A 22,755-nucleotide genomic window follows, 5' to 3' on the forward strand; every position below is an offset into this window, starting at 1 on the left:
TGGTGGAAAAAGCGCACATCTCGCAGACTGTCACAAGAGCAGCACAGCCCACAAGTCCAATTAAAGAAAGACTGTCCTTTGGTTCATGCAAATTAAAGGGAGTTTCTACAACGCAGGCCACAAACCACTGCTTTGCAGGACATGATCGAACAGGAATGTCCCACTATAATTCCTGGCGATGGGTTTTAAGTTCCATGTGTGTTTTGTCTTGGGAGAAGGCCACAGACTTTTCATTGTAACCTAGGCCTGCTGCCGTAACACGTGCTGATGTATTATCTTGGATACACAATAATAAGCAAATTATAACAGAGAGGATGGGCTACTAGCGTAAGCGACATGTTTGCTGACCAGAACCGAGTTCTGGGGATACAATCTCTGCTTTATGTCATGTTTGGAATATACAGACTGTTCATCTGTCTGACTGGAATGTGCCACGCCTTGGCTGGCCAAGTCAGAGTCCGCAGAAAGGATCGTTTTATATTTCCATTTAACCTGACCCACTGCTGCAATCAAACCACAGCCCTGTCACAATGCTACACACCTAGGAAAGCATCTGCTCTCAAAAACGTCTTGAACCTTTCCGCTCATCTAGCACTTCCTTCCTGAGGTTTCACGTTCATCTTACAACTGAGGACACTATAGTCCTTAAAGACCTCTAAATGGCACTTGAATGCTTGCCCTATTATACATTTGTGTGTGGGAGCAGTTTCCTATTTGAATTCTGAATGACAGAGTCATGAATCTTGACCAAAACTCACACCAACCAGATGTGAGGATAATACTCTGTTCTCAATTTTCCCTAGCCAAATCTAGATGCCGACTGAGCAATAGCCACTGTGTAACTATTATGAAGCAGTTCAAAAAAGGAAGCCCTGCTGGTGCTGTCGGCAATCTATAGCACGTGAAAGCTAATTAATTTCAGAAAAACAGAGTCTCGGGGCACTGACAATGAACAGAGTGTGCAGATAAGCAGCCTCTTGTGTATCCAGGGACAGTTTGGTACAAAGTTCCAATTCTAGTCCTGATCCCTAAAATTGTCGCCTTCCCTACTGATGCTTGGTACTGAGTCTCAAGAGACAGTTAATAAATCGTTTGTTCAGTTACAGAAGGTCAATTCCTGGAGAAATGAAAGATTTGTGCTGTGCCTACAACAAGAGATCAACAAACACGAGACCAGCAGCTGGGAAAGCAGAGATCAACTTAACTGCCCCAACCAAGTGTCACAGGTAAAGTCTGCAGTTTCCCAGACACACAGTTTGCTGTGGATAAAGTCTCTTGATGCAAAGCTGTGATGCGGGAGCTCAGCTTTTTCTTTTAAATGTTTCTATCCAGTTCTGATTCCAAAGGAAACATGAACTGAGAGTCGTTGTCTGCCTATAACTGCAGCCAGTCGGCCACACTAAATCTGAGCCGTGAGCTGCCTCTCATTTCAGTGGGTTAAGCCCGAAAGCCAGAGAGCACTAGTTAAAAAGTCAGCACTCTTATCTATTTGGTCATGGATCCCTGGGAGACAGCCAACTGCTGGGCTTAACCCAGAATATCAAGCTGTCTTCTGCACCTTTCAGGGTGCCAAAAGACATAACTGGCCCCTACCCAGCTGCTCAGCTTCTCCTGGACAGCTTCATTAATCCAGTTGTGTCTTGTCTATTACAAAACTCTTTCGTGCAATGAACAAGTGGGGGCAGCATAAAACAAACAGAATTTGAGATAAGAAATAAGTATCAAATGCTGCAGAACAAACCGATTTCCTTCCATTAAATAATTAAAATGGGTTGGTTGGTTTTTTATTTGGACGAAGTTGCTGAATTTCCAGTTCGGAAAATGTGTGTCCCGTGACAAAGAAAGCTCAAAGCCCTGCATCAGAGCCAAGTGCAGATAAGGGAGGAACCTGCTGTGACCACTCCGTCCCTGTGGAAGATAATTAAGTCCTGGGGAGCACATCTAATAACGCTGCCAGCGTCAGGTTTAGATCCCACATCGGGGGCAGCGTGCTTTGACTTACTGCAGTTAGGGCACGTTAGCAGGGCAAAAGGCGAATTAAGCTATGCAACCTGGGGTACGTAAATTGCGTAGCTGATGTCGAAATAGCTTAATTCGGCTTTTGGCGCTGTCTGCACAGCAGGAAGTCAAAGGAAGAACACTGTTCCTTTGACTTGCCTTACTCCTCAGAAAATGAGGGTTATAGGAGTCGGAGTAAGAAGTCCTCCAGCTCGACAGTATTTCAAAATGACCCGCTCTTTGGTATTTCAGAATAAGGTCAGTTATTCCGAAATAACGCTGCTGTGCAGCTACAGTCTTAGTGCACAACACCCTGGAACACAGCAGATTTACACACTGGCTTGCTGTGCAGAAAGCACTCATGCAGACAGAATCCTAGAACACTAGGACTGGAAGGGACGTTGAGAGGTCATCAAGTCCAGTCCCCTGCCTGCACAACAGCACCAAGCACCGTCTAGATCAGGGCTACTCAACTTGGGAAGCCCCAGGGGCCACAGTGATACTCACAGCACATGCCAAGGGCCGCAACTTAAGTGTGGTCGCATGTACATGCAAATATATATTCAAATATATGCAAATAGCTTCTTTTACACGGAGGGGCATGAATACAAAGATTAAGGCAAGACGACACAACACGCAGGCCCCATTTAAGTCAGTTCTGCTGATATTAATAAAATGCAACCGTTACCCGATTCCCACCCATATGACAGCACTTTGAATGAGCAATGACAGTCCAGGAATTGAACTACTAAAACACATGTCAACAGACCACTATTATATTGACTCGCCATTATGGAGCAAGTTCCCAGTGGAGGCCGTGTTCAAAGGATCCCACCTGCGGGCTGAGCCCTGTGTAAATCCAAACAGGCTGTGGGCTGCATGTGGCCCGCGGGCCGCTTGTTGAGCAGCCCTGGTCTAGACCATCCCTGGCAGGTGTCTGTCTCACCTGTCCTTAAATATCTCCAGAGATGGGGATTCAACAACCTCCCCAGGCAATTTATCGAAGGCCGTGTCTAGACTGGCCAGTTTTTCCAGAAAATCAGCCGCTTTTCCGGAAAAACTTGCCAGCTGTCTACACTGGCTGCTTGAATTTCCGCAAAAGCACTGACTTCCTACGGTAAGAAATCAGTGCGTCTTGCGGAAATACTATGCTGCTCCCGTTTGGGCAAAAGTCCCATTTGTGCAAAAGTGCCAGTGTACACAGCTGAGATTTGTTTTGCGCAAAAAAGCCCCGATCGCGAAAATGGCAATTGGGGCTTTTTGGCGCAAAAGCGCGTCTAGATCGGTCACGGACGCTTTTCCGCAAAAAGTGCTTTTCCAGAAAAGCGTCCTGCCAATCTAGACGCTCTTTTCCATTAAAAGCATTTCTGGAAAATCATGCCAGCCTAGACGTAGCCCGTGTTTAACCACCCTGACAGGTAGGAAGTTTTGCCTAATGTCCAACCTAACCCTCCCTCACTGCAGTTTAAGCCCATTGCTTCTTGTCCTGTTCTCAGAGGCCAAGTAGAACAATTTCCCCCCCTTTTCCCTGTGACACCCTTTTAGATACTTGACAAGAAAGCAAGCAAGTTCCCCCTAAGCTGTGCAACTGCGCAACTTCCCAGAAAGCCCAGTGTAAGGGGCTCAAGGCAGCAGCACAGAAAGATCATTCTTCCGAGGCCTGGAAGTGGCCATGGCCCAGCCCTCATCCCATACCGCCTCTGCATCTCAACCCACAGTCCTGAACCCCTCCCCAAGCCCTGATGAACCTAACCTCCATGAATTCATCTAACTCTTTTCTGAACCCTGTTATAAGGTTCAAAACATCATCTGGCAAGGAGATCCACAAGTAGACGTACATTGTATAAAAGATACTTCCTTTTGTTTGCTTTAAACCTGTGGCCCATTAATTTAATGTGGTGACCACTAGTTCTTGTGTTATGAAACAGAATAAACACCACTTCCTTATCTATTTTCTCTACCATCATGATTTTATATAAACCCCTATCATATCCCCTTTTAGTTTTCAGCTTGGAAAATCGACAAGTTCTAGAATCAGAGAACCATAGAGCTGGAAGAGACCTCAGGAGGTCATCAAGTCCAGCCCCCTGCCCTAGGCAGGACCAATCACAACTAAATCAACCCAGCCAGGGCTTTGTCAAGCCAAGACTTAAATACCTCTAGGAATGTAGACTCTACTACTTCCTTAGGTAACCCATTCCAGGACTTTGCACTTGTCCTTCTTGAACCTCATCAGATTTCTTGTGGCCCAATCCTCCAATTTGTCTAAGTCACTTTGGACCCTATCTCTGCCCTCAAGCGTATCTACCTCTCCCCCAGCTTAGTGTCATCTGCAAACTTGCTGAGGGTGCAATCCATCCCCTCATCCAGGTCATTAATAAAGATATTGAACAAAACTGGTTCTAGAACCGAACCTTGGGGCACTCCGCTAGAAACCGACCGCCATCCTGACATCGAGCTGTTGCTCACTACCCGCTGGGCCTGGCCTTCTAGCCAGCTTTCTATCCATCTCACCATCCATTTATCCAATCCACATTCCCTTAACTTGCTGGCAAGAACATTGTGGGAGACGGTATCAAAAGCCTTGCTAAAGTCAAGGTAGATCACATCCACTGACTTACTCATGTCTACAGAGCCAGTTACCTCATCATAGAAGCTAATCAGATTGGTCAGGCACAACTTGCCCTTTGTGAATCCATGCTGACTATTCCTAATCACTTTCCTCTCATCCAAGTGTCTCAAAATGGATTCCTTAAGGACCCCTTCCATGATTTTTCCAGGGGCCAAGGTAAGACTGACTGGCCTACAGTTCCCTGGATCGTCCTCCTTCCCTTTTTTGAAGATGGGCACTATATTTGCCTTTTTCCAATCATCCAGAATCGCTCCTGATCTCCACGACTTTTCAAAGATAATGGCCAAAGGCTCCTCAATGACATTTGCCAACTCCCTCAGAACCCTTGGATGCACTAAGTCCGGACCCATGGATTTGTGTACGTTTAGCTTTTCAAAATAGTTCCTAACCTGTTCTTTACCCACCAAGGGCTGTCCATCTTCATCCCATCTTGCATCACTCAGTGCATTAGTCCATGAATACAGAGGCAAAGAAAGCATTGAGTGCTTCAGCCTTCCCCACATCATCTGTCACTAGGTTACCTCCTTCATCCAGTAGGGGCCCCACACCCTCTCTGATCACCTTCTCCTTGTTAACATGCCTGCAGAAACCTTTCTTGTTACCCTTCCCATCCTTAGCCAGTCGCAATTCCACTTGCGCTTTTGCCTTCCTGATAACCCCCCGGCATTCTCGAGCTATACCTTTAAACCCCTCTCTGGTCATTTATCCAAACTCTCCATAGTCTTACTCTCTCTTCATGGGGCAGCTGTTCCACACCCCAATCATGTCTGTAACCCTTCTCTTCACCTTTTCCAATCCTATAAACTTTTTAAGAGATGAGGTGACCAATCTGCACAGTGTTCACACTGTGGGCATAGCATGGATTTACAGAGAGGCAACAGGATATTTTCTGTCCCAACATTTTGTTCACTTTTTTGACAGCCACTGCACGCTGAGTAGATGTTTTCAGAGAACTCTCCACAATGACCCCAAGATCTCGCTCTCCAGTGGTAACACTTCATTTAGATCCCATCATTTTATACGTATAGTTGGGAAGTTTTCTAACGTGCGTTACTTCGCATTTATCAAAACTGAATTTCATCTGACATGTTGTTGCCCCATCGCCCAGTTCTGTGAGCACCTTTGCACACTCATCGCAATCTGCTTGGAGCTTAACTATCTTGGGCAGTTTTGTATCCTCATCAGTACCCGTTTCCTGATCATTTATGAATATGCTGATGAGGACTGGTCCCAGGACAGACCCCTGAAGCACCACTAGTTACCTCTCCAGTCTGAAAACTGACCTTTTATTCCTACCCTTTGTCTCCTGTCTGTTAACCAGTCACCAGTCCATGAGAGGACCTTCCCTCTTACCCCATGAGCATGCTTGTTGACCCCGCAAAGAATTTTAATTGACTGATGAGACGATTTCCCTTTCCAAAGTGATGTTGACTCTTCCTCAAAAAAGTATGTTCACCTGTGTGTCTGACAACACCGTTCATTGCTATAGTTTCCGCCATTTGTCTGGTACTGAAGTCAGGTTTACTGCTCTGTAATTTCAGAGATCACCTCTGGAGCCCTTTTTAAACGTTGGCATTACATTAGCTGTTCTGCAGTCACTTGATACGGAAGCAGATTTAAACGACAGGTTACAAACCACAGTTGTTAGTTCTGCAATTTCATATTTGAGTTCCTTCAGAACTCCTGGGCGATTGCCATCTGGTCCTAGTGACTTACTAGTTTTGTTTATCAATGTGTTCCAAAACTTCCTCTACTGACACCCCAAATCTGGGAGAGTTCCCCAATTTGTCATCTAAAAAAATGACTCCGAGATTTCCAAAATCATTCTGAGACGTGCAGACCCATGCAAAGAATTCATTTAGTTTCTCCACAAAGGCCTTATCCTTCAGTGCTCCCGACCAGACAGTGACTATTTAGCAGGCTTCCTGCTTTTGACATAGTTGTTTATGCTCCTTTCTATTTTCCTGGTTAGGATTTAACGGTCACATTTTAACGGATTCCTTTTAGCCTTTCACTGGTTTTTCACTTGGACGTTTAGCCACAGTGGCACTTGTTTGGGTCTTTTACTAGGTTTTGTTTGGGGTATACGGTTAAGCAGAGCCTCTATTATGGTACCTTGATAAAGTTTCCAAGCAGCTTGCAGCGATCTCACTTTTGGCACTGTACCTTTTAATGTCTCCTTAACTAATCCCCTCATGTTTGTGTAGTCCCCCTTTCTGAAATTCAGTACACAGTGTTGGGCTCTTTTCCCCGCCACAGGGAGGTCAAATGTAATTATATTATCATCACCGTTACTAAGCAAAGGAGCTAAATTCACCTGTCGGAACAGATCCTGTGCTCCACTTAGCACTAAATCAAGAATTGCCTCTCCTCTTGTAGGCTCCAGAACCTGCTGCTCCAAGCTGTCGTCATTTAAGGTGTCAACAAACCTTTCTTTCTGCGTGCCATCCTGAGGTGACATGGACCCAGTCAACTGTTGAAATCCCCCACTGAGTTTTATTTGCAAGTGTCTCTAGTCTCCCGTAGCATTTCAGTCACTCACCATCCTGGTCAGGTGGTCTGTAACAGATCCCTGCTGCTATGTTCTTATTAGAGCACAGAATTGCTACCCAGAAGGATTCTGTGGAATAGTTTGGTTCATTTCATACTTTTACTTTGTTTGTTTCTGCACTCTCTTTCACATGTAGTGCCACTCCCCCCAGCACAACCTGTTCTGTCCTTCCAATATATTTTGTACCCTGGAATGACTGTGCCCCATTGATTAGCCTCATTCCCCCAAGTTCCTGAGAAATGCCTCCCCATGGCCGCTGCAGGGCATAGCCAGGGGAGGGGTGCATGTCCCCTGGATGCAGTAGGTCCAGGTTTCTCTGCCCTCTGTGCTCCCCAGCCAGAGTGAGAAATGCAAAAAACTGTGCACTTTCCCCTCGCTCCCTGGTGAAGGGAAACAGCCAGCAATGCTCCCATATGAATGGGGGGAGGTTCCACCCTCCTTCCTGCCCTCTGTAAAGGGCACCCCAGGGCGGGAAGGCTTGGGCCTGGGTTAGGCCCGCATGGGGGGACCCACATCCCCAGAGACAGCCCCTTTCACCTCCGCCTGGTGATTCTGTCTTTTCTGTGTGGTTTGATGAGAAGCAATCCCATTCCAGGCACATCCCCTTGTCCAGCCCCTGCCCTTGCTTAGGAAGCTGTATACGGATGTGGTGGCCCTAGCTCTGAACTGTTTAGGCGGAGTCCCTGGATGGACAGACACACAGATAAGCTCTCCATGAGATGGAGGAGGGTGCAAGATGACAACTGCCCAAGTTCAAGACCGAGTCTCACCTCGCCTCACTGACGTCAACATTCTTGTCATCCCCACCGAAGGGTCTGGCGTAGACCACTGCCAGAAGGCAGCGCACCGGGCGAGATGGACCCAGTATGGCTGTTCTCAGCCTGCCATTGACTTCAGTCAGGCAAGACTAAGCACTGGACATGACAGCTGCTCCCCACGGTGCTGGTCTCCCCTTCAGAATTCTCACCAGCTGCATGTCCTCACCCGATGCTTCCAGAGGGCACGCTTCCTCAGGTATTAGCAGGGGAGAGGGAAGTCATAGTAGAATCTAGTAGTCGGACCAGAGGACTAAGTAAGGACTCCTGGATGCTCCTCCCTGCTCTGCTATTGACATGCTGTGATATCTTGGGCTCTATCACTTAACCTCTGCGCATCTCCCCTACTCTTAAGACAGGGATAATATTGCTTCCCTACGACATGGTATTGTGATACTTACATATTTATAAAGTACTTTGTAAATACACTTCAACCTCTTTAATCTGGCAACCCAGGGAAACAGGGTTAAAGAATTTGCCAAGCCAGGGAGGGCACTGCAGGGTCTGGGAGTGAGGGGTTTCGTGGTGGGACACTTACCTGGCACCCTGCTCCTGGGTGAACACACAGCTCTACGCTCCCTGCTGCCGCAGAGCGGTGGGGAAAAGATCCAGGGGAAGCGCTTTGCTAAGTTGCTGTTCCCCCAGCTGGGGGGCGGGGGGAGTGGCAGTACACAGAGCTGCTTTGCCCTCTGCCTGCCAGGGCCCATGCCACAGGTGTTCCTGGACTAGTGAGGCTGGCGCGTACTTGACTCTGGTACATTTCCCTGTGGTCCTACAGAAGAGCAAATGTATTCGTGTACACCCTCTGCAGCCGGCGCAGGGCTGGCAAGGCACGGCTGACAGGGAGCACAACAGAGAGGTGCTGCTTCAGGGGGAGACCGTTCAATTTCTGCCCGTCGTTTCCTAGGTCTGGATGAACGACTTCGAGTGCTTCGTTAAACCGACAATGGGCTCGTGTTAAAACGTGTGTGTAACGCAATGTTGCAGCTCATCTATTTAACAGTGAAGATTTATACTGCAAGCATCAATCTCCAATAGGATCGGGACGGGACCCTACAGCACTGAGGAACCGTTTCCCTTCCTCACATCGCTTGCAATGGAAGAGGAGAAGCTGCTAGGAAGGGTGGGGCGGGAAGAATACAGTTACCATTAAACAAACAATTTTATATCAACAACCTGGAGCAAGTTCTCCTGACAGCACTATAAGCAAAGCCTGGTTCTCCCCACTGCTGCTCACAGCACCATCCGCTGGCCGGGCCGGGCAGAGAAGCCCAGAGCCCGAGTGCCAGGCACACTGGGCACAGACGCTGGTGAGGCAAATGGGCAGGATGAGACGGGGAGGCAGGAGAGGTGATGGGATGAGCGGCAGGAGTGAACACAGAGACGTGAAAGGCCTCAAAGGGGAGGACAAGAAGCTTGTACTTGAGACGGGAAGCCAGCAGAAGGACTCAGAGGGGAAAGCCGAGTCCCGTGCCAGAGGGGTCTCCGCAGGTGCACTCGGTGTGGATTGGAGAGGCAAGGCGGGTGTCAGGGAGGACGACTAGACAAAAAACAAAGGAGTGCTACGGATGTTTTCTGAAGGAAGCAGCAGCAAGGTTTGGACACACCCAGATGTTGTAGAGAGAGACAAGTGCCTCCCCCACTGGCTGACCAGGACCGACCGGCAGGAAGAGCAGCAGCAGTACATATGGCATTGGCACCTGACATTTGTACTGCCCCACTGTCTAGACCAGTGGCTGCTAGTGCCTTACTCACACGAGTGCCCCACCAGCAGAACTAGCCGGGGGGAGGTCTAGACAGACGCAGCCTTTGGCTTACAGAGGGAGCCGATGGCCCCCATTTCTAGCTTGTCTCAGCAGCATGGAATGACGGGAATCTGGCAGCATGGTTCCTGCAGTCTGGGAGGGAGGCTGACTTTAATCATACTTTCCACAATGGGGAGGAGCAGCAAAGCACAGTAAGCTGATGGGCGTTTTCTGTGTGTTCAGAAATTCCTCCCTTTGACTTGGTATCCCAGCCCGCTCTGCCTCCCCTCCAGCACTGTACATCGGAGGGGGAAGGGAAGAAAGAGCAAACAGAGGAGAAGTCAGACGGGGAGTCCTCCACATTCCCAGGATTCCTTTTATATGCAACAGGCAATCCAGGGAGAGCACAGTCGCCTGATGGTCTCAACTTCCACAGCCTGGGGAATTACTAGGGTAGGAAACCAGTCTGAGCGCCTTCTCCAGGGTGTGGAGGCTGCAGGAGCACTTCTACTCAGAGCCCGAGCTAAGGCTGCTGAAGCAGACACTTGGAGGTTTTACTTTATAAGAGGGAATAAACAAACCCTCAATCTGAAATATGGTCGCAGTCCAGACAACGGCTGAATCAGCACTTGCGTTTTAAGCAGACGGCCAGGTTCAGTGATCCCTAGTTACCGGGCTGTAAGCCCATGTATCCACCCATGCAGCCTCAGCCCCTCTACTAGTCTTACCCCAATGCCCTTCCCAGGGCCTCGGCCATCAACGTTTAAACACACAGTAAGTGCTATGGGCACCCACCCGCCCACCCTTTCTATGGAGACTGGGGAAAGACAGGGAGCCATTTCTTCACGACGCCAAGCGTGTACGGAAAACACCCCCGATAACACCTGGCGAGAGAGAATGGGGGATGCATCCCCACAACAGACCTCTAAAGGTGGGCACTGTGTGGGGGAAGGGATGGTTATTTGGAAAGGTACAGGACATCCAGGGGTTATGGCTGCTTAGCTGAACCCCCAAACTTTCAAGACCTTGAAAACTGAAGTGTGTGATTTAAAATCATCCACAACCCCCCAGGACATGACTGACCCATGCCAGAGACGTGACTGACCCATGCCTTCTCCTCCCAGCTGTCTCCCAGAAAAAATGTTAGAAATGACATGGTTCCATAGCTCCAACACCAGAAGATCAATCATATACATTATCTGATCGTGGTATATACACATGCACACTCCCACAAAGAGCCTTCCCGTCCACTGGACAGCCCCCGGGGCCCTGCGCTCTGGGGGCCCCATGGGCCAGGCCCACCCTGCACTCGCCAGTGGTGGTGGGAGCCATGGGCAGTGGAGCACCTTGGGCCCAGCCTGCTGCACACCCCCAAGCAACGCAGCTGGGAACCTGGCTCAGTGGAGCGCACTGGGCTGGGGCCCAGTCACTTCACTTCTCAACACTGAGGTGGCTGACTCCTCCTGCCGGAGCCAGGCCCCTGCTAATCCCAAGTCACGCTGCGCCGGGGGCCTTGAGGGCAGGGGTGCAATGGGAGTGGGAAGGGGCAAAGCAGGGGTAGACAGAAGTGGGGCAGACCTGGAGTGGGAAGAGGAGGGCAGTGGGAAGGGTAGACCTGGGCCCCAAACACCCCCCTAGAGACAGCGCCGCCTCCCCCCCCCCGCTTTCTGAAATATACCCGACCCCATTTCTAGTGCATGGGCCCAGGCCCTAGACCTGCTTGCACTGCCCAATTGGCCATTCACATCACCAGCGCCAGCAACGCTCTTCTCTCTACATCTTTCATCACAATAACTTCAGACTCCCAAGGCGCTCCACGCTTCCCCTGACCCTGAGAAATGCCTCGAAGGCGCCAAACCAGACCCTTCAATCTGCTCCCAGTTTTATCTGCTCCCCGCACTCTCTCCACAGTCACTGCAGCAGCAAGCTTGCAGATCATCCTGGCAGTGGCCTTTAAGAAAATGAAGGCAAATGACAACTAAATGAAAGAGACTGCGCCAGTCCTCATCTGGACACAGATTTCAGGTAACCTAAGGAACTATTTTCCTTAACTGACTATGTACCAGAACCACAAACAGCTGAAACAAAGGCAGCAAAACCATGACGCATCTGAGGGCTACTGGGTACAGTCACATACTCTGACACATCCCTTCAAGTAGCAGAGCCTGCATTCCCCAACTTTCTCACAGGGAGTGTGGTATCACTACATGAGGACATTGTACAGACGGGCACCAGGGCAGAATCTGGCCCTGAAATGAAAAAGTAACAATTCTGCTGATTACATGTGAGCTAGAAAAGGATCCTGCTCACACTCCCACAGCACTGCAGAGCCAACTTAGCCGATAGGAATACTAAGTGGCAAGCCCTGTTTTGTCAGGAAAGCAAGCAACTCTGACTGGGACACACAAGGAACAATCAGTTGCACATAAGACCAGCCATGCTGGGGCAGAGCAATGGTCTGTCTAGCCCAGAAGCCTGTTTCTGACAATGGCCAGTGCCAGATGCTTCAGAGGGAACAAACAGAATAGGGCAATTTTGAGTGATCCATCCCGTCATCTCATCCCAGCTTCTGGGAGTCGGAGTTAAGGACACATGGCGCATGGACTTGCATCCGTCTCCATCCTGGAGAATAGCCACTGACAGACAGACCTACCCTCCAGGAACATACATAACTTTATTTTTTAAAACTCAGTTATACTTTTGGTCTTCCCAACAGGCCATGGCAAGGAGTTCAAGAGGCTGACTATGCAGTGTATGAAGAACTATTTCCATTGGTTGTTTTAAGCCTGCTGCCTGTTAATTTCAACAGGTGACCTGGCCCTTAGTCCTTGTGCAATGCAGTACAGGAAATAACCCTATGCTATTCACTGTCTACACACTGTGATTTTAAAGGCCTCTATCATATTCCGCCTTAGTCATATCTTTTCTAAGCTGAACAGTCCTACTCTCTAATTTTCCATCTTATGCAAGTTATTCCATCCACTTAATCATTTTAGTTTCTCTTTTATTCACCTTTTCCCATAAAGTGCTCCACTAAGGAAGGAACAATCAGTTTCACACATACAGAATGGGAAGCAACTGTCTAGGAAGGAGTACGGCAGAAAGGGATCTAGGGGCTATAGTGGACCACAAGCTAAATATGAGTCAACAGTGTGATGCTATTGCAAAAAAAGCAAACATGATTCTGGGATGCATTAACAGGTGTGTTGTGAGCAAGACATGAGAAGTCATTCTTCTGCTCTACTCTGCGCTGGTTAGGCCTCAGTTGGAGTACTGTGTCCAGTTCTGGGCACCGCATTTCAAGAAAGATGTGGAGAAATTGGAGAGGGTCCAGAGAAGAGCAACAAGAACGATTACAGGTCTAGAGAACATGACCTATGAGGGAAGGCTGAAAGAATTGGGTTTGTTTAGTTTGGAAAAGAGAAGATTGAGGGGGGACATGATAGCCGTTTTCAGGTATCTAAAAGGGTGTCATGAAGAGGAGGGAGAAAACTTGTTCATCTTGGCCTCTGAGGACAGAGCAAGAAGCAATGGGCTTAAACTGCAACAAGGGAGGTTTAACGTTGGACATTAGGAAAAAGTTGCTGCCTGTCAGGGTGGTTAAGCACTGGAATAAATTGCCTAGGGGGTTGTGGAATCTCCATCTCTGGAGATATTTAAGAGTAAGTTAGATGAACATCTAACAAGTCAGTATTTGGTCCTGCCATGAGGGCAGGGGACTGGACTCGATGACCTCTCGAGGTCCCTTCCAGTCCTAGTATTCTATTATTCTAATTTTTTAGATGAGCGACAACCACCATACACACTATTCAAGATGTGGGTGTACCATGGATTTATAGTAACACTGTAGTATTTTCTATTTTATTACCTATCCCTTCCCTAATGTTCTTAGCGTCCTGTTAAACTTTTTCGATAGATGCTGCATATTGAGCAGATGTTTTCAGAGAACTATCCACAATGTCTTCAAGACCTTTTTTTTTTTTTTTTTTGGAGTATGATCAAGCTTTTCCCACACAAGCAAAGTTTCAAAACACAACCTGACTTTACTTCAGGCATGATTTAAAGTTTAAATTCGAGTTCAATTCATATAGTCTTAGAACTTTTGAACTGTCTCTGAGAAACTCTAATCCCTTACTACGCTGCTCTCTCATTCCCATTCTAAGGCCTGGGGAATACCATAATGTCTTGCAACATTACTGTGTTAGTTTTCCTCAAAAAATCTGTCAGGCAGAGAAACATGTAATACATTTTTCGTCCTTTTGGAAGGTGAGACAAAAGAAATCTGTAATGGAAGGTTACCTTTATAAACGTTTTCAAATGTCCTATTATTCTGAATCTCCTACCTCACGGGGATTGCATTCACTGGGCAACATCTGTATAGTGCATTGAAAGATATCTGTTTTATATCATTATGCCCTTGATAAACAGAATGGGTGCAAGGGGGAAACGTGCTCTCTAAAGAGAATACTGTGCTAACAAAATGACAAACAGTTGAGAAAAAAAAATAAAGCTCTCTCTGCTAACCTTCACTGTCTGCAGAAAATGAAGGCAAGGAGTTGTCTGTATTGCCATCCAAGTTCTAAGTGAGAGACACAAGTTTTGGCAGGCGGATCTGAAGGCATTGCTTCCCCTCCCAGCACACAGAAGCAGCAATTCTGAACCGTCTGCAAGATGTTTGGAACAGAAGACAACTTGCTACTGACGCCTGGAGAGATCAGCAGACAGAACAAGGTTTTTCTGTGTCTAATTTATAGGATTCTGTGGGAATTCTCTAATTACCTTTAATACCTCTGACAGCACAATTATATTTTTCTTTTCAAAACTGCCTTGTTGGGCAAAGCAACAATTGCTACAACTAGAAACTGCAACCCAGAAATATAGCTTGTAATGCCCCATTGTTTAGTATTTCAAATATATATTAATTACCGATTTTAAACAGAAAGTTGATTATAAAATGGTGTCCTGTAATTTGTGGAATCGGACATTTTAGTTAGGAAAATTAAACAAGTCTGGCTGCTGAAAGGAATTTCCCTGAGTAAACAATGACTCAGTGCAAAATGTACATTAAGATCTACTAGTAACTGTTAGCAAGTTTAAAAAAAACCTCATTGCACTACACAAATATTTCAGAGCAGAAAAGAATTTTCTTCTATTTCTCTGGTTTGCTGCTATTGAACAGAATTTCACTTCTTAGGCGGTTAAACAGACCAGGGTTTCACTATTTTTCTATAGGAAACTGACATCTACATTTATAAACTCTGGATGATAATCATACCAGTAAAGGTCAAACATCTGAATTTTCATACTCGTCTATCCTGGCAAGCTCTCTGCTATTGTAATGCATCAGTGCATACACTTCCTTCTTTGACAGAAATGTCCTGTTTAAGTTAAAGATAAGGTGGACACAAAAACTCCAAAGACAACTGTAAAATTCTTAGTGGATGGAAATAAAGAATACAATGAATGTTAAAGTCAGGTGAAGCCTTAGGATACATGCTGCTTTCAAGCTCTGTTATTTTTGATAACTCTGCTCTTTTTAGGATATAAGATTCAGCATGTGTCCAAACAGCAGGTTGTCTGTCATCATACCTGTTTTTGTCTTGACTCCTAGCATTCTGCCTGTTTTCCTAAGAAAAATGTTTGCAGTGCTCAGCAGCAGCTGCCCATGCCAAGAACAATGTATTCATTTTTTTCCAGGCAACATCTACTTTCTGCCTAAGATTAGGGAATTCCTTTGCCACAGAAGTCACAATGTCTCTTATATGATGGACGCCTTCCAGCCACTGCAAGCTGCTGCTTCCTCCACCTCCTTGCTGTTTGTGCCTACAAGCCAAGCAGGGCAGAAAGCAACACCCCAGAGTACTCCAAGGTGCCATTTGACAAGAAGGCAAAGACAACTGCTCCAGGTTGCTGAATTGAACTACGGGGAGGGCAGAGAATGACCCAGACTGAGCTGTTGTGAAGTCCAAACTGATAGTTACTGGCTTGGACGTTTGTCAACTGCCAAGTGCACTTCCAAATGAAAGGAGCAGCTGTCTCACAGGACAGCTACCTACGATAGCCGTCTTTGTGCGCAAAAGTGTTTCCTAGCACGCTGGAGACCGACTACCACTCTCTGGCAGATGAGTTTGGTCCAGGGAAGATAACAGTGAACCACATCAGAGAGACTTGCCAGGCCCCTGGGCAAAGTGGAAAGGGGCCTAGTTCCATAGCCCCGGAAGGGTCATGGCTAGAGCTAGCTTCTCCCACCAGCCTTTCAGGGACAACTGGAGCATGCCACGCAGGGCTCTGGCAGCAATATAAAAGGGCCTGAGGGTCCTGGCTGCTGCCACAATTACTGTAGCAGTGGCCGGGAGCTCCAGGCCCTTTTAAATCACTGGGCCCCACTGCCCTCTTTGCGCACCTCTCGGACCAGACTTGTGAACTGCAACAGAGCAAGTGTTACTGACTGAGTGATCAACGTAGCTCATATCTGTGAAATACATAGGGCAAAATATTAAGGGTTTTTTTGCCACCAGAACATGATACATGTGACTCGGTTACAACAAAGACTGCTCGAGTTCTGTCCGCCAGTAGCTTCTGTCACAACTCAAACTTTGCCAGACTTTTCATATTTACACCTGCTCTGTTGTGTCAGCGAGTCTGGGCGTCTATCCCACATTGCCTCAACAAAGGAAAAATTGCCCTGAGAACCCAGACAATGCATTCCGGGATGCCCTACGGCAGGCAGAGCCAGGAGGATCAATCAGTCCAGTTACTGAGGCACAGTGAGGGTGGTCCCAATACTCCATAACATAAGAGTGTGATGCTGTGAGAGGAAAAAAATAGCCAAACACTAGCTCATCTAGGTGAGAGAACAATCTCTCTCTGTCCAGATTTCTCTGGTGCTATGCATACTTCTAGAAAAACCGCTTGTCCCATCAGTCTGAGAACTTTACTGAGTCAGTCTAAAGCTACTGAAAACTAAAAGCTTGTGTCATGTTGCTGCAGTGATAGAGGGAGTTGCCCACCTCCAACCAAAGCCTTACATTAACTATAATATCGCAGCACGGTCCACAGCAAACCCCGGGCTCCATTTCCTTTTGTAAACTCGCGAAAAATACAAACTAACTGCAGGCAAGATTCTGGGAAGAAGATTCAAATCATTAAAACAAGATGCACCCTTTCTACAGATTAGTCAGATACTTTCTTTAATTACTATTAAAAATAATCACACTCACTTACGTGGGATTATGACTAGGGCCCTGACAAATTCACGGCCCTATAAAAAGCATCTCAGACCATAAAATCTGTTCTCTCCCATGAAACCTAGTCTTTTCTGTGCTTTTACCCTATACGGTACAGATTTCAAGGGAGAGACCAGAGTTTCTCATACTGGAGTTTCCAGATTCAAAAAGAGTTGCAGGGGGTTAATGGTTATTTTAGGTGTCTTGTGTCACCATTACTTCTGCGGTGTCCTCTGAGGTGTGCAGAGAGCAGCAGCTGTTAGCCAGGCACCCAGTTCTAAAGGCAGCACCCTGCCAGCAGCAGCGCAGAAGTAAGGGTGGCAATATCATGAACTGGGTGGCCAGAGAGTGGCAGCTGCTGACTGAGAGCTCAGCTCTCGAGGCAGCAGCACAGAAATGAGAGTGGTACCATTCCAGGCCAACCCTCCTTTGTACAGTGCTTTGAGTTCTGGGTATGCAAACTGCTAAATAAGAGCAGACTATTATTATTCCAACATAGTCTAAGAGACATCCCGAAAAGAGCATTTTATCAGCGAGGGCTTATCTACACTGCCACTTTACTGCGCTGTAACTTCCTCCTTTGGGGGTGTGAAAAAACAAACACACCCTGAGTGCAGCAAGTAAAAGCGCTGGAAAGCACCAATATTACATGCTCCCAGCAATGTTCTAATTTTTTCCCATCTGTGTGCAAAAGACATGTTATGGGCACTGAGGCATGTGCAGACATGCACCACCAATAGAAACACATGCTGCTCGCTCTGGGTGCTCTGCTAATCACCTGGGCAGCACCTGAATCTCTCCTGGGCAACTGCCCAAGTGCTCAGCTCATAGGGAACACTGGCTTCCAGAACTGCTTAGCTGCTCTCCTCATGCAGATGGGTTACAAGGTCTCTGCTGGTACCATGAATAAACCGCTGCCTAAAACTGCTGCCATGCCTGTACTTTAAACTTAGCAGTGTAGACAAGCACTAAGGCACACAATAGGAGCCAAATATGTACCTAAAATAGATACATACTCATATTCTTTAGGATAATAAGAAATAAAACTACGTTTAAAATTACATACAATTACCACCTCTACTATAGCAAAGGCACAATCAGCTTCTTTCTTCTGCATCCAGCCACATCCTTCTCTTAATCATCACTCTAGATGATCTTATTAACATGTTATCTAAAACTCACACTGTCCTCCCAAAGAACTTAGGTTTGGTCAGTCCTCTTGGGGACATTTTGGGGATCTAAGGTTAGTCAGTCTTCTTGGGGGCTTCACTTTGTTTTAATTAAAACAACGTAGGGTGCTACAATACAAACAGAATAATAATGCAACTCGTAACATTATGGAGTGAAAAAGTTTGGCGATTATGAAGGGACATATTCTGCTGAGGTAGATCAGCGCGGAGATGGTTTTTAACAAGTCTATACTGGAGTTTTAAAGACTCCAGCAAAGCCTTCTCCTCTTGGGGAATAGCTGGTGGGAAGTTTTCCCCGGGGGGGGGGGGGGGGGGGGATGTTCAATGGGCAGGGGGAGAGCCAGCGCTCTCCTGAGCTACAGGAAGTTACCTCCCCATTTTGCTTCCTAGCTGCCAAGAGCTCCTATTTCTAAAGCACAAGAGCAAGTCCAAGTGTGCCTGACCCAAGCACTGTGCACACCTGCTCCTGCTCAGGTGTGTGTACGTACATAGAGACACTCACAAACACACACAGGCAGCCACACATATACATGGACACACAGTCACACACACACACACACACAGTCACAGTGTCACACTCACAGTGTCACACTCACACTGTCACACTCAGTGTCACACTCAGTGTCTCACACACACTCACACAGTGTCACACACACACACTCACACACAGTGTCACACACAGTGTCACACACACACACACTCAGTGTCACACTCACACACACTCACACACTCACACACACACACACTCAGTGTCACACTCACACACACTCACACACTCACACACACAGTGTCACACACACACTCAGTGTCACACTCACACACAGTGTCACACACAGTGTCACACTCACTCACACTCACACACACTCAGTGTCACACTCACACACACTCACACACACAGTGTCACACACACACTCACAGTGTCACACTCACACACACACAGTGTCACACTCACACACACACAGTGTCACACTCACTCACACACACACACACACACTCAGTGTCACACACACAGTGTCACACACACACACACTCAGTGTCACACTCACACACAGTGTCACACACACACACACAGTGTCACACACACTCAAGTGTCACACTCACACAGTGTCACACACACACACACACACAGTGTCACACACACACACACTCAGTGTCACACACACACAGTGTCACACTCACTCACACTCACACACACTCAGTGTCACACTCACACACACTCACACACACAGTCACACTCACACTCAGTGTCACACTCACACACACTCAGTGTCACACTCACACACACTCAGTGTCACACTCACTCACACTCAGTGTCACACTCACTCACACTCACACACACACACACACTCAGTGTCACACACACAGTGTCACACACACACACTCAGTGTCACACTCACACACAGTGTCACACACACACACAGTGTCACACACACTCAAGTGTCACACTCACACACACAGTGTCACACACACACACACACAGTGTCACACTCACTCACACTCACACACACTCAGTGTCACACTCACACACACAGTCACACTCACACACACAGTCACACTCACACTCAGTCTCACGCTCACGCGGGCCCGGGGCGCTCTCTGACTGGCCGGGGCCGCCCCCGTCTCGCCCCCCCGCGCCGCGTTTGGCCGGCGGGTCCCTGCAGCGCCCCGGGCCGGTTCCCCGCGGGGGGGTCCGTACGAAGCGGCCCCCCCGGTCTGTGGCCGCCGCCCCTCACCTGTGCGACCGGCCCGCCCCGCGCGGGAAGCAGCGTCCGGAGTGGCGGGTCCCCGCGAGCCTGTCCGACCCCCACGCGCCTGCGCGCCCGGGCCGCGCATGCGGGGAGCGCGCGGCGAAGCCGCTGCCCTCACTCGGGCCGGGCCGTTCCTGCCCGGCTGGGCCCCGCCCCCTCGGCGCCGCTTCCCCGCATGCGCGGCCCGCCCCGCTCGCGCCACTTCCCGTCGCAAGGGCCGGAGCCGCGAGCGCGCACCTGCGCCCTCCCAGCGCACGTGCGTTGCCCCCGCCCCGCCGGGCCACGGGCTGTGCGCGTCCTCGCGGCGCGCTGGAGGCCCGGGGACCAGCACGGGCCGGCTTAGCCCCAGGGCTGTCTGGCGCTAGAACCCCAGGCGGGTTCCACCGCTTGGGGCAGAGCGGGGCCCTTGTGCGAGGCGCCCTGGGCCCTCCTCCCAACCGGGCACGAGCGGGCGGACAGCGTGCACGCGCTGCAGGTTCTGGCACCAGAACCCGCCCGTGTAGACATGGCACAATAGAGCTTGTGCTGCCTCCAGCTGCGCCTTGGGCGCTGTGTAAGCAGGTGCTCGGGCTGAGTCTACACGGGCATGATTTAACAGAAGAGCTTTTCCGTTAAAAGTATTTGGGCAAAAGAGCGTCTACACTGGCACGTGCCTTTGCGCAAAAGCAGCCATGTCAGTGTAGACGCTCTCTTGCGCAAGAGGACTTATACCTGAGCGGGAGCGTCAGAGTATTTGTGCAAGAAGCACTGATTTTGTACATTACAACAGCAGTGTTCTTGCACAAATACTCGCAGCCAATGTAGAGAGGCAGCAAGATTTTGTGCAAAATCTTAACGATGTAAACACAGCCAGGGTGATTAAGACAAGGGTTTGTTAGATGTGTGTTTCTCAACCTTTTTTTTTATAAAGTACCCCCTTTAAAAAAAATTACCAGTACCCCCAGTACCTACAGTTTTCAGAAACACAAAAATTTCAACATATTTGTTTAAACAACTTAATCGTACCGGAGGTGGGCAATTAGGATTGGTTCCACATGCCCTGATTTGCTGCTTGGCTTATAGTGAGCATGCTCAGTAACACTGTTGACTCTGCTGTCCTCACAGCCTCCCTCATACCCTCATTCTGCCTCCACTGTCATGGCACGCACATGTTGCCCCTACCCAACAAATCCCTAAGGCTATGTCTATACTGCAGCCTTCTTCCGCAAAAGCTTATGCAAATGAAGCATGGAATAGAGTATCACTGTGCTTCATTTGCATAATTAGCAGCCATTTTTGCACAAAAACCCCCTCTTGCGCAAGAGCTGTTCTTCCCGAAAAAATGCCTCTTGTGCAAAAACTGATGCTAATTATGCAAATGAAGCATGGCAATATTCTACTCCACGCATCATTTACCCAAGCGTTTGCAGAAGAAGGCTGCAGTACAGACCTAGCCTAAAAGGGGAGGTGCCAACTGTGCTATTTTTGCTTGGTTTAAAATTAGCAGAACGGTCATTTTTAAATGGTCTTTTCACAGAACTGCAGCAAGAGCTAAAGAGCCCGGCTCCCTACAGATGATGTTACTATACTAGTCTAATCTAGCCTCCAAGGCCACCTTCAGCCTGCTATTCATGCCAGTGTTGGGCACCTCACTTCCCCTGCACACAAGACACAAGCAGTGAAGACGTATGGCCGCTCCAGCAGATGCCCTACAAGACTGGGAGTCAGGAGACCTGGATTCTATTCCTGGCTCAGACCTCAGAGTCACTTCCCCTCTCTGTATCTTCCCTCCACCGCTTTCCATTGTCTATTAGACTCCTGCAAACTCTTTGGGCGAGGGACAGTTTCTCCTTCTGCATTTACAAAGCATCTAGCATAATGGGGACCCACTTTCCGTTGAAATTGATGGCAGGATGGTAATATAAACTCCATGAACTTATTAACTGGAAACACCTCTGTTGGGAAGTGTTCTCATTCTGAAGTGCACAGACACAATTTCTAATGAGATGGAAAAAATAGTTTTACTACTTCTCCTCAGCGATTCGGGGTCAGGCAGGAATCAGCAGCAGGATAAATTAGTTGCTGGGCCCAGGCAAGCTTTAGTGTAACTTCACTGAAGCCACTAGAAGAAATGTAATTTATCACCATTTCAATTCACTTGCTATTTTGTTGCCCAGTCACCTAGTTTTGTGAGAAAACTAGTATCAGCACCTGTTGCTGCAGTGGCTTCAGGGTGCCTGCAGAATGCCTGCAAGCCAGCGTTGCATCAGATTGTAAACAAAGGGCCTGGAAAGCCAATGTGGCAGAGAGACGGAGACAGCAGACAGGGGAGAGGCTAAAGCAGTATTCTCCAACCTCTTTATACCCAAGATCCCTGTTAGAATTTAAGGACAAGCCAGGATCACCCCTGCTCCTTCCCCAAAATCCATCCTGCTCACACCCTCTCTCCCTCCCTTGTGGCTCGTTCTCTCACACCCATACTCACCGTCTGACCTGGGGTGGGGAAATGGGGTGTGAGTTTCAGGGTGTGAGCTGGGACAGATGGGGTTGCAGTGTGGGAGGGGACTCTGGGCTGAGCCTCAGGCAAAGGTGCAGGAGAGGTGAGGGATGCAAACTCTGGAAGGTAGTCTGGGTGCAGGAGGGGGTTCTGGACTGCAGATCCAGGAAGGGGGATAGTGTGATCATGGTTCATCACTGCTGGTTGGTGGCGGGGGGGGGGGGGGGAGAGGATAAGGCAGGCTCCCCGCCTCCCAGCTGTTCTCAGAAAGGGCCTGACTGTGCACTGCCACTCTTTTGCAGTCACCGCTCCTGTAGCTCCTATTGGCCACGAATCCCCATTCCTGGCCAATGGGAGGTGCTTGCAAGCAGGAG

General features: G+C 48.4%; 1 protein-coding gene across 3 annotated transcripts in view; it reads right to left on the bottom strand.

The window, feature by feature from the left end:
* Nucleotides 1–22,755, bottom strand: part of MYO1C (myosin IC) — a 112,215-nt gene that overhangs the window by 73,729 nt on the left and 15,731 nt on the right. The window contains exon 1 of one of the 3 annotated variants that reach the window (XM_075904491.2): nt 19,891–20,046. The exons of the other annotated variants lie outside the window; for them this stretch is intronic. The gene's annotated coding sequence lies outside the window, so the exon portion shown is untranslated. Of the gene's footprint in view, nt 1–19,890; nt 20,047–22,755 lie in introns of those variants that run through there. 3 annotated transcript variants of the gene reach the window in all.

The sequence above is a fragment of the Pelodiscus sinensis genome, chromosome 21 (genome assembly GCF_052426305.1).
Source record: "Pelodiscus sinensis isolate ZL-2025 chromosome 21, ASM5242630v1, whole genome shotgun sequence".
NCBI classification, from domain to species: Eukaryota; Metazoa; Chordata; order Testudines; family Trionychidae; genus Pelodiscus; species Pelodiscus sinensis.